Genomic DNA, 9,465 nt, shown 5'->3' with positions numbered 1-9,465 from the left:
ATTTTTTATGTCAGCCTTTTTTAATGGAGTTCCCTCCACCCAAGCTATTTATTGCTTGAGTAGTGTACATTGATCGTGGCAGTAGGTTGGCTGTGAGGATCAGGGGTGTGTTCTTGTCGGTGCTTGCATGAATTCTCTGGTGTTTGTGTCATTGGACGGTTGTCTATCACCTGACTGGTTGTGTCAACTGTCCATGGCATGGTGATGATGCCCCTGTTTTAATAATGGAGGTATCACTTTGTGACCTTTTTAGTTAAGGCAAGTTTATTTTGAGTTTCTTTACTTTAACCCCTTGCATGCTCATGACGGCTCCCGAATCCCGCCCGCCATCTATTTCTCCCACGCAGCGCAGAAAATCAACCTGTGTCCAATTAGTTAAGTACGCACCCCCAGTGAAAACTTGTTTACTGAAAATTGTAAGAGAAATCATAGACTGTCCTGTTTATCTATAATGAAGAGTAAATACTAAATGTTATTGCTAGAACGAAAAATTTAGACCAAGTTTTCTTTGTTAAATACCCACCCCTTATTTAGAAGGGAGAAATTCTTCAATCTGTTTCCCGCAAGTTGTGCTGATTGAGACTAGTTTTAAGGTTTTGATTAACGGAATGTTGATTAAACAGTAAATCTCACCAGAATTATTAAGAATGGTCATGGCGATGAAAGCCATATTTCATAAGTCCCATTGAAATGTTTAATGTTTTTAGGTCGAGCATACGCTGCTCTACGAGGCATACTATTTTGGAGTATGTAATTGAAGCCCCGCCCATATTTGTCATTGGCTTGTGTCATTGTCCTTCTTAAGTATGGCTTCTGATTGGTTAATAGGCTTGTTAGTCCCTCCTAAAACTAAAACTGCCTCGTCTTCATTTGCAACCTTCTATGGCGACTGGCCCTTTTACTTCGGTTGTTACACGTATGCTTTAATTGGAGCCTGAGAGCACTATTTTCTTATTTGGTTTTCTTCTGCCTAATGTTGCAGGCAGGATACGCTTTCTCTCTCAATGCTTTTTTTAGGTCGAGCTAGAAAGCGCATCTGTTTCTACAAGACCTGCTGTAATCGGTCTGTGGATATAAAGTCCATCCCCTTTCTTGATATTGCTTTTCATTTGTCTATGTCAGCGTCCTTCAAAAATCCCTGCTTGCTAGTTGTCAGTCCTGCCTCTTTGTCCCTCCTTTCTCTCTTCTGCTCCTCCCACATAGCAGGGACTTTGTAATGTCTCATTCCACTATAGTTCTTTTTCTGTTCTTGAGGGACTATTTTTTAGCTTAGATTCCTGCTCTGTTATTATTTGTCTGTATTCAACTTCAGCTCCCTACCTGCATATATTTAAATATGTGTTAGTCCTATCCCCTCTCAATGCCACAGTTACATTACTGCTACCTCCCCTGCCGTGCTTCCCGTTCTGTTGCTTGAATTTTATTAAGGTTTATTTAACTTGTGGCACTTTTAGAAGTTCGCCATCAGTTGGGCTTTGTTTTTGTAGGATAGCTTGGTTTGGGCTTCATTCTAAGCTGGGATTTGGCTTGGTTTTTTTTTTCCTGCCTGCCTCTGCTCACTTCTCATTCGTCTGTGCACTTAATATTCCTGTGCTCTCCACCACCTCCTCCGATATCGATCAATGCTTTTTAGTTGTTTTTTTAGTGCACTTTAGGGCGAAGAACATTTCCAGGATCATTCACAGGATGTTGAACCGACTGCGGAGGCTCAAACATGAATCCCCAGCTCCGAAGTCTCAGCTCTGACTGCTGAGCCACGTCCTCTCGCTCTGGTGATCCCTGCTGGAGTCTCTTTGTTCGCCTCAAGCCACGCATTAGCAGCAGCTCGCTGTCGGGCTTTTTGTTTTATTCCGTAGTGCTTTGCAAAAGCACCAGCTACGTTACACATTTCTGTTTCATATTTTTGGTACACACGGGAGATTACTTGGCAGCTCAGGACATTCCTTGTCTTTAACAGGAGCTGCCGATTAATCTCCTCATGGCTTCAAAAAATATGAATGTCATTGGGTAATGTTACTGGTTCTGGCTGCTTAGAGGAAATGTTCTGATTCCTTGCCAGGCTCTGTTTTTATCAGAGGGTGATGTCAGCAGCACAATCAATGACGGAGATCAGATGGCTGTTAAAATGTGCTCAAGATCAAACTGGAGCCATAGTTTAAAGATCTTCAAAGGGAGTGGGGTGCTTGTTTCAATATGTGGGGCTTGATGGGGGAGGGGGCAAGGGAAAGTAGAGAAGACTATTGGTAATAACACATCAGGGTTATTGACGGCGCTTATCCGTATTCAATTTTTTGTTACATTTTCTATTGCGAAGAGCGCCCATCACCAAGACCCAGCACCATATAAATTAGAAAACAAATACAGTGATTACATTTTATTTTAATTTTATCAAAATAAGATTTACGGTCTCACTTTTACATAAAATAAATGTCTGCTACAGCTTCACTTTCTTTTTCTTGTGTGCGTTTGCTTGAAGGGAGGGTGGGTGTAGTTTCTCTTGCCTGTCAGTTGCGTGAATTAAGAGGAGGCCGCTTGCTGTCACTGCTGCCTCGGCCTTGCGTGTAAAGATGGACTCATCTCCGTGGTGCTTCCTTTTTGGTTTATAGCTATAATGGAGTATAATTAAGTATCTCTGGAATCGCCAGGGTTCATCTCTGTAATTATTTTTCTGCTTTAATTCTGTGCGCTGTTTCTTGGCCAGAGGTGACAATTGTCTCGTTTTTTATTAACCTAATTGTAGCAGGGGGACGTATAGTGTGCACTCTGTCAGACTACACACCCATTCTGGTTCCCATTTTCATTATCGCATGTAAATAAGATTCAGGTGGATATTGTGAAAACCTGCATGGCTCCACCCTCAAAGGCTTTGCTGACCAGGCAGGTTTACATGATGACTCCATGTCATTGAGAATGCGATTCATCAGCACTGGGTTTTTCTTTTACAATGTCCTTCCCTTGAAGCAATCCTCACTGCCCCTTCTCCGGGGAGCACTTTCTTTGTCTCCTTCACCTGAAGCACTCTGCTTGCCTTGCCTTTACCTCCTCTCAGGCATTAGCCTTTGCCCCCTCTCCTAGGCCCACCAAGGCACTCTATGCATCCCTATCACCAAGGGTGACCAACTGGCAGTGGTGTAAATTTAGGACGATGAGAGTAAAAATTCAGGACACTTCTTTGCTACCTCCTAATGGGTTCACGCAGAGATACATCACTTTGTTTTTTCCACAGCTGTATGTGCTCACTGTATCCCTGCCTCCCTGCAATAAGCTAGCTCTCACCAGTCATCTTCGCTTCCACTGTGTATCCATTGCTTGCACCCCCAGTCTCTGTGCCTTGAGGGGTGTTCATCCTCCTCTTCTTATGCCTGGTTGATACCCCGTGCTCCAATGTGTGTCCACCCCCCAAATGCACCCCCCTTTGGTTTATGTATCGCTGCCTTCATAACCTGTAATTCCTGTGTCTGCTTCAGTTCACATTGTCTCACTGTAGCCCTGCTCATCGTGTCTCTGCTCCCCAGGCCTATGCAACCTGTGCGTCCCCAGTCTGTCTCCATGTTCATCCTATCATTACAACCTCCGGCTATGTTTCATTAGTCTGTGCACAAACCTACTAGTTACAACCTGGAATTTTCTCTTTATTCTGCTTGTTGTGGACCCCTAGGGATAATTGCACCAGATTCGTAGCAGCCACCCAACAGGTGGCTCTTATTCTCTTGGGTTCAATATGTCCATACCCAGCATTTCCCTTTATGTAATAAAGCATTCTTGTCATGTCCTTAATAACTGCATAGTGTTCATTTGCTAAAACAAATCCAGGATTGCTTTAAACTGTATCCCAGTAAGCCCGATACACCAGAAACACAATCAATATGCTTGCTTATAAATTAATTGTAAATCACACAATTGCCATCACATCCATCCACTACTAAACGCATATGTAAAACATATTTATATGTACACTTATAGCTCCAACTCTAAAAAATGCGAGACCCATTGCATTGCAAATGCTTGTTCTATCTTGATGTTGTGCAGCATTGGGAAAGCCTATATGTCTAAAAGGTGAGACTTCATGACTTTGCCAATGTGTGTTTATTGTGGTTGTAAACCTCCTTTTTTAGGTCTCGCCTGGCGAATACAGCACAAAGCGCTGTCGCCAGCGAGATCTATTGTTGCTGACTTGCCTCGGAAGTGGGACAGGAGATGGGCACGCGCAGGGCTTTTGGGGATTGTAGTCTGTGGACGCGCTTGTGGAGACGCGCTCGGCGTGCACATCTCCTGTCCGACTTCCGAGGCAAGTCAGCAGCCTCATGCACTTTCACTTTCTATTCCCCCGTCGGGGAGATGTTGGCCAAGGAAACATGTGCCCGCTGCGCAGCTCCGGGAATTGCACCCTGCATTTAATGGGCGCTACACTCTCGACGCCGAGTCCAATCCCGCGTCTGTGGCAGGCGTCCCTGCGGGCACCTGGAGAGGGCACGATCCGCAATCGCACTGCGGTGGCACAACATGGCAGCTGAGAACACCCGACAGATGTCAATAAAGAGGTGCGCGCGCAGGTCTACGTAAATGTAGGAATATTCTATGCATTTTAGTCACTTTGCGCATATATGCGTTCGACTGACAGGCGACCCCAGAGGCCAGTGTGGCCCTGACCTAACTGTGCCATACATTATTTAGGACTTGTTTTTAAATGGTCCGGGCTGTGGACAGGGCTGCGATGGACCCGTGCGCACCCAGACACGTGTCCACTTTGCATTGGAGCTGCTCGCGCCAGGGAGATAGAACGCGAGCGGCGCTGCAAGCATGGACGTCAACCTAGTGCAGATGGAGCTTTGCCCGGGAACGGTAAATGATGGACGCGCGCTTAGTCTCTGCCGAAACCAGCTAGCCTCGAGCTATAGTTAGCCCCAAACTTAAAACTGGGAGTTTTGTACCTCGGCTAAACACGAGGAAGCCCCAGATGGCCTGCTACTTTCCTTTGCTTCCTTTGACAACAAGGCTCTTCGTAGTGCTTCCTTTGTGTCGCGTCTGTAACTGCCAGGCCTGTTAAACGCCCATGATGTCATAGAGAGCGACGTCAGATTCACGGGGAGCACCCTGGAGGCAAGCTCCTCCAACGGGGAGGGGCGATGGGTGGAGCTTCCGTATCAGAGGAGAGGGCGGGGCAGCAGAGGTAACAGAGGGAGAACCCGGGACAGGCAGAGAGAGGTCAGTGCTCGATCACATCCCATACGGGGAGGGAGGACAGTGCCCAGGGTCACAGGGCACATCTGCAGCCCCCCACTGCTGCCCCTGCATCACCAGCCCCACTGCAGAGCAGTGCCAGAGGCCACTGCACATACCTGTCCACATCTGCCCACTTCAGGGCACATAAGGGTATTGACAGGTACTAAAGGCTCATCCCATCCCTACTGCAGGGGCATTCAGACCACCTGGTCCAGCTGCCCCTGATCCCCTGCCCCACTACAAGGCAGTGCTAGAGGCTGCTGCCTCATAGCTGCCCACCTCAGGGCACTTAGGGGCAGTGACAGGTACTTCAAGTTTAGCCCATCCTCACTGCAGGGGCATTCAGACCACCTGTGCCTTGGTCCAGCTGTCCCTTAATCCCCTGCCCCTCTACAGTTCATTACAGGGCAGTGCCAGAGGCCACTACCCCATACCTGCCCACCCCAGAGCACTTAGGGGCATTGACTGGTACTAAAGGCTCATCCCATCCCCACTAAAGGGCCATTCAGACCACCAGTGCCCTGGTCCAGCTGCCGCTGCATCACCAGCCCCACTACAGGGCAGTGCCAGAGGCTACTGCCTCAAACCTGCCCACTGCAGGTCAGGGGCATTTACAAGTACTATAAGTGCATTCCATCCCCACTGCAGAACACTTCAGACCACCAGTGCCCTGGTCCAGCTGCCGCTGCATCACCAGCCCCATTCCAGGTTCCTACAGGGCAGTACCACATGCTGATGGCTCATACCTGCCCACCGCAGATCATGGAAGGGCACTGGTAGGTACTAAAGGCTCAGTCCATCCCCACTGCAGGATCATTTGCACCACTTAACCTCTGGTCCTGCTGCCTCCACATCACTACCTCCCATTATAGCGTTTAGTCCGCAGGATCTGATGCCCAGCTTTACCCTACTGACTGTGGGTCCATTCGAATAGAGCCAGAGACCCTCATTCCAGGCCAGGCTATAGTGGCATTGGGAGCTTTACTGCCCCAGCCCCATTGCCACCTCCTACTAGTATCTCCTCTATTCCACTCACCATCAAGGCCCTGTTTCCTATGCCTCCTCTGCAGTACAAGTCTCCAGGGTGGTTTCCAAAGGTCCTCCACCGGTGCTCCTGTACTGCTTCAGGGACTTGAACCTTACTCGGGGCCGAAGGATGCTGCTTCCTAGGCTGGCTCTGGACATCTGACCTTCTATACTGCCCAAAGTTGCCAATTTAACCACATGGCGTTGAACAATATTTCAATGTGGGGTGGCACTGGGCCTCCATCTTCTATTGTGCTGTGTTGCTAATGCTAGTATTTAATGTCCATTAAGGGTATGTGGATGAAAATGTGATATTGAAAAGAATGTCATTTTTGACAAAAATGAGTCCCAGTGCACGTCACCAGCAACCACGAGCACAAATGAAGCCCTGTCTTTGCCCCTTCTACCCACCGAGAGTTGAAGCAACAAAACCCAGTTCCTGGGGCATTAAATCATTATTTTTGTGTTGTGCTAAGCCCATATTTCTTTGTCTCATGGTGGTAGTAAGCCTGCTGGACGTCACAGACTGAAAAAGGTTATTTGGGACTATATATACTATCAATACATGGTTTGCAGGGATACTCATTTTTAGCTAACGAATGGCACAGTTTATCCATAATAACGCGGGATAGAGTGAATTAAAAAGAAGGCAATGATAGTTTTAATACTTAGAAACTGCTCTACACAAACTTGGTTTTGCATGAGCATTTCCCATTGGGCAGCAGTAAATACGCAACATGGTCCGGACACTGCCACTGTCATGGTGAAGCTCCATGAATGTTGCAAAGTAGTGCCCATGCTTGACTTGTTCTACAAAGGTAAATATAACTGAATATAGACAATAATAACTAGCATTTCCTATGCAATAGGTCTCGCATTTATACGAGTTTAAGTTATTGGTATTGTAAATGACAATGCCTTTTATTTATGTTTTAAAAAGGAATCAAAAATAAAAGGCATTGTTATTTGCAATGTCAATAGCTCAAACTCGTGTAAATGCGAGACCTATTGCATTGCAAATGCTTGTCTTGTGTAGCTATGGTCAGAGCCTCTGATCTCTGGAGTTACACTATGCGAAAGATGCTCAGAATATTGTCCAGGTCCTATCACGGGCACTGATAGTATAAAGAACTCCCTTGCAGCAATTGATTATATTTCCCGCCGTTATTGTGATGTTCTTTATTGTGTGGCCCATTCACTGGAAAAGGCTCTGTTAAACCTGACAGTCTTAGGGTGATCTTTCCCCAACTTTTTACCTGCCTCCCTCCATTTTCTGTGCTTGTTTTTGCTGGCTTTAGGACTCTGCACCTGTTACCACTGCTAATCAGTGCTAGCATGTTTGTGCTCTCTATACTAAATATGGTAACATGGGCTCATACTCAGTTGGCATATTTAATTTGCTTATGTCCCTAATAAAGTGCACTACATGTGCCCAGGGCCTGCTAATTATTGCTACTAGTTGGCTGCAGCACTGACTGTGCCACCCACATATGCAGCCTGAAATCATGTCTCAGGCCTGCCACTGCAGTGCCTGTGTGTGAAGTTTACTGCCACATCGACTTGACATTTAAAGCTACTTGCCAAGCCTAAAACTCCCCTTTTATTACATATAAATCGCCCCTAAGGAAGGCCCTTGGTAACCCAAAGGGCAAGACGCTATTCTGGCGTACTTTACAATTTGGGACCGCGTAGGAGGCAGGGCCCTACCCCTGTCTATCCCGGTATTAGCGAACCGCGAATGGTCAATGCGGTATGTACAAGTGCTTTGTGTAACGTTTTGGCTATGAATGCACTATGTATACGTTATTATACATCACTACGTGGGTTCCATCTTAGAGCGGTGGCCATCTTATGGTTGCCCTCACATAGGCTACATGTTATGAAGCCAATACGGGCCTTTAGAGGACATGTGCTTTCCTTTGACTTCTCTGTGACCTGGGCAGCTTGGCTTCGCTGCCCCAGGTCAGTCCGGTCTCACGAGCTCCCCATCCTCTGGCCACCTGTGATTAGCATCAGGGCTTGACACACCATAAAGCCTTTACATTAAACACGAGCCTCCAGCTAATCTCTTTCACACTTGACTGTTCCTGCTTTATGGCTTGTTTTCCAAACAGGAGATGCTCATGTTTATTGGGGCCTATCGATATCTGATGTGGGATCTGAGCCCTGTTGGGTAAATAATTGCGGGCTGGCTTAACTGGAATGTGGGATGGTCATCATGACTCTGCCTTTTCGTTTGTAATGTATACCTTTATATGGCCATATCGTAAACCAAGGAATGTGTGCCTGAAGCACGATATTTTGTATTTAAGGAGAAGCCCGTTTCTGTGATTTTTAGCAGTCTCCTGAGAACATGCACGCTGTTGTACTTCTAGGATACCTGTAATTGGTCTGCAGCCAATAAACTGATCTTTGACTTCACCCAGAAGACTCTGTGTTTCTGTAGGTCTGAAACAGGAAGAACCCCGAAGTCATAGGGTGTGTTCCCCTGCACCGCTGGGCTTAAAATACCCAGTACTTCAATACTTCTATGTTTTACATGTCCTGGTAGTGACAAACAGCTAAATTACTTTTTCACTGCTGTAAGGCCTACTCCTCTCATTGGCTAGAACTGGGAATTCCTCAGAATACCTTTAAGCTGTAATTCCTGATTGGAAAGGAGTAGCCTTTTCATGTTTTATATCTTTGCAATGGTAATGAGAAATCCTCTTAACTGGTAAAGTCGGATTTAATATTACTATTTTATAAAAGCTACTTTTAGAAAGTGGACTTTTCTCTACTTGTACTGCTCTTTGTGCCTTACAGCCTGTCTCTAGTACACGTCTGGGCTAGGTGACCGACCCCTTTGTGTATACCTTCTAGAGAGCCACAGACACTGCAAGGGTTGGGTGTGATTTAGCACTTATCTGCATCCATCTGCATCCCAATGGGTCTTTCTGGGCAGATGGGAGGAAGGGGCCCACTCTTACCCTTCAGAGGGTGGTAGACTGACCACATACAAAGGAATGATAACTCCCTTTGGTAGTCTGGAGTGAGTGCTGGGATTGAAAGAGATACCGGTGCACGTCAAAACCACTCTATTGCATCTTTACATTGAAATTGTAATCTAGAATTTCTTCAGTGCACTTGTCTGTGGTCCATTAAATGTCTCATTAAATGCCAATAGATTTTCGTGATGGACCTACCATGTAAGCTTATCCAGTGTTTTTTAAATAT

Source organism: Triturus cristatus, chromosome 6 (assembly GCF_964204655.1).
Source record: "Triturus cristatus chromosome 6, aTriCri1.1, whole genome shotgun sequence".
NCBI lineage: Eukaryota > Metazoa > Chordata > Amphibia > Caudata > Salamandridae > Triturus > Triturus cristatus.
Note: the sequence above shows the minus strand (reverse complement) of the source record.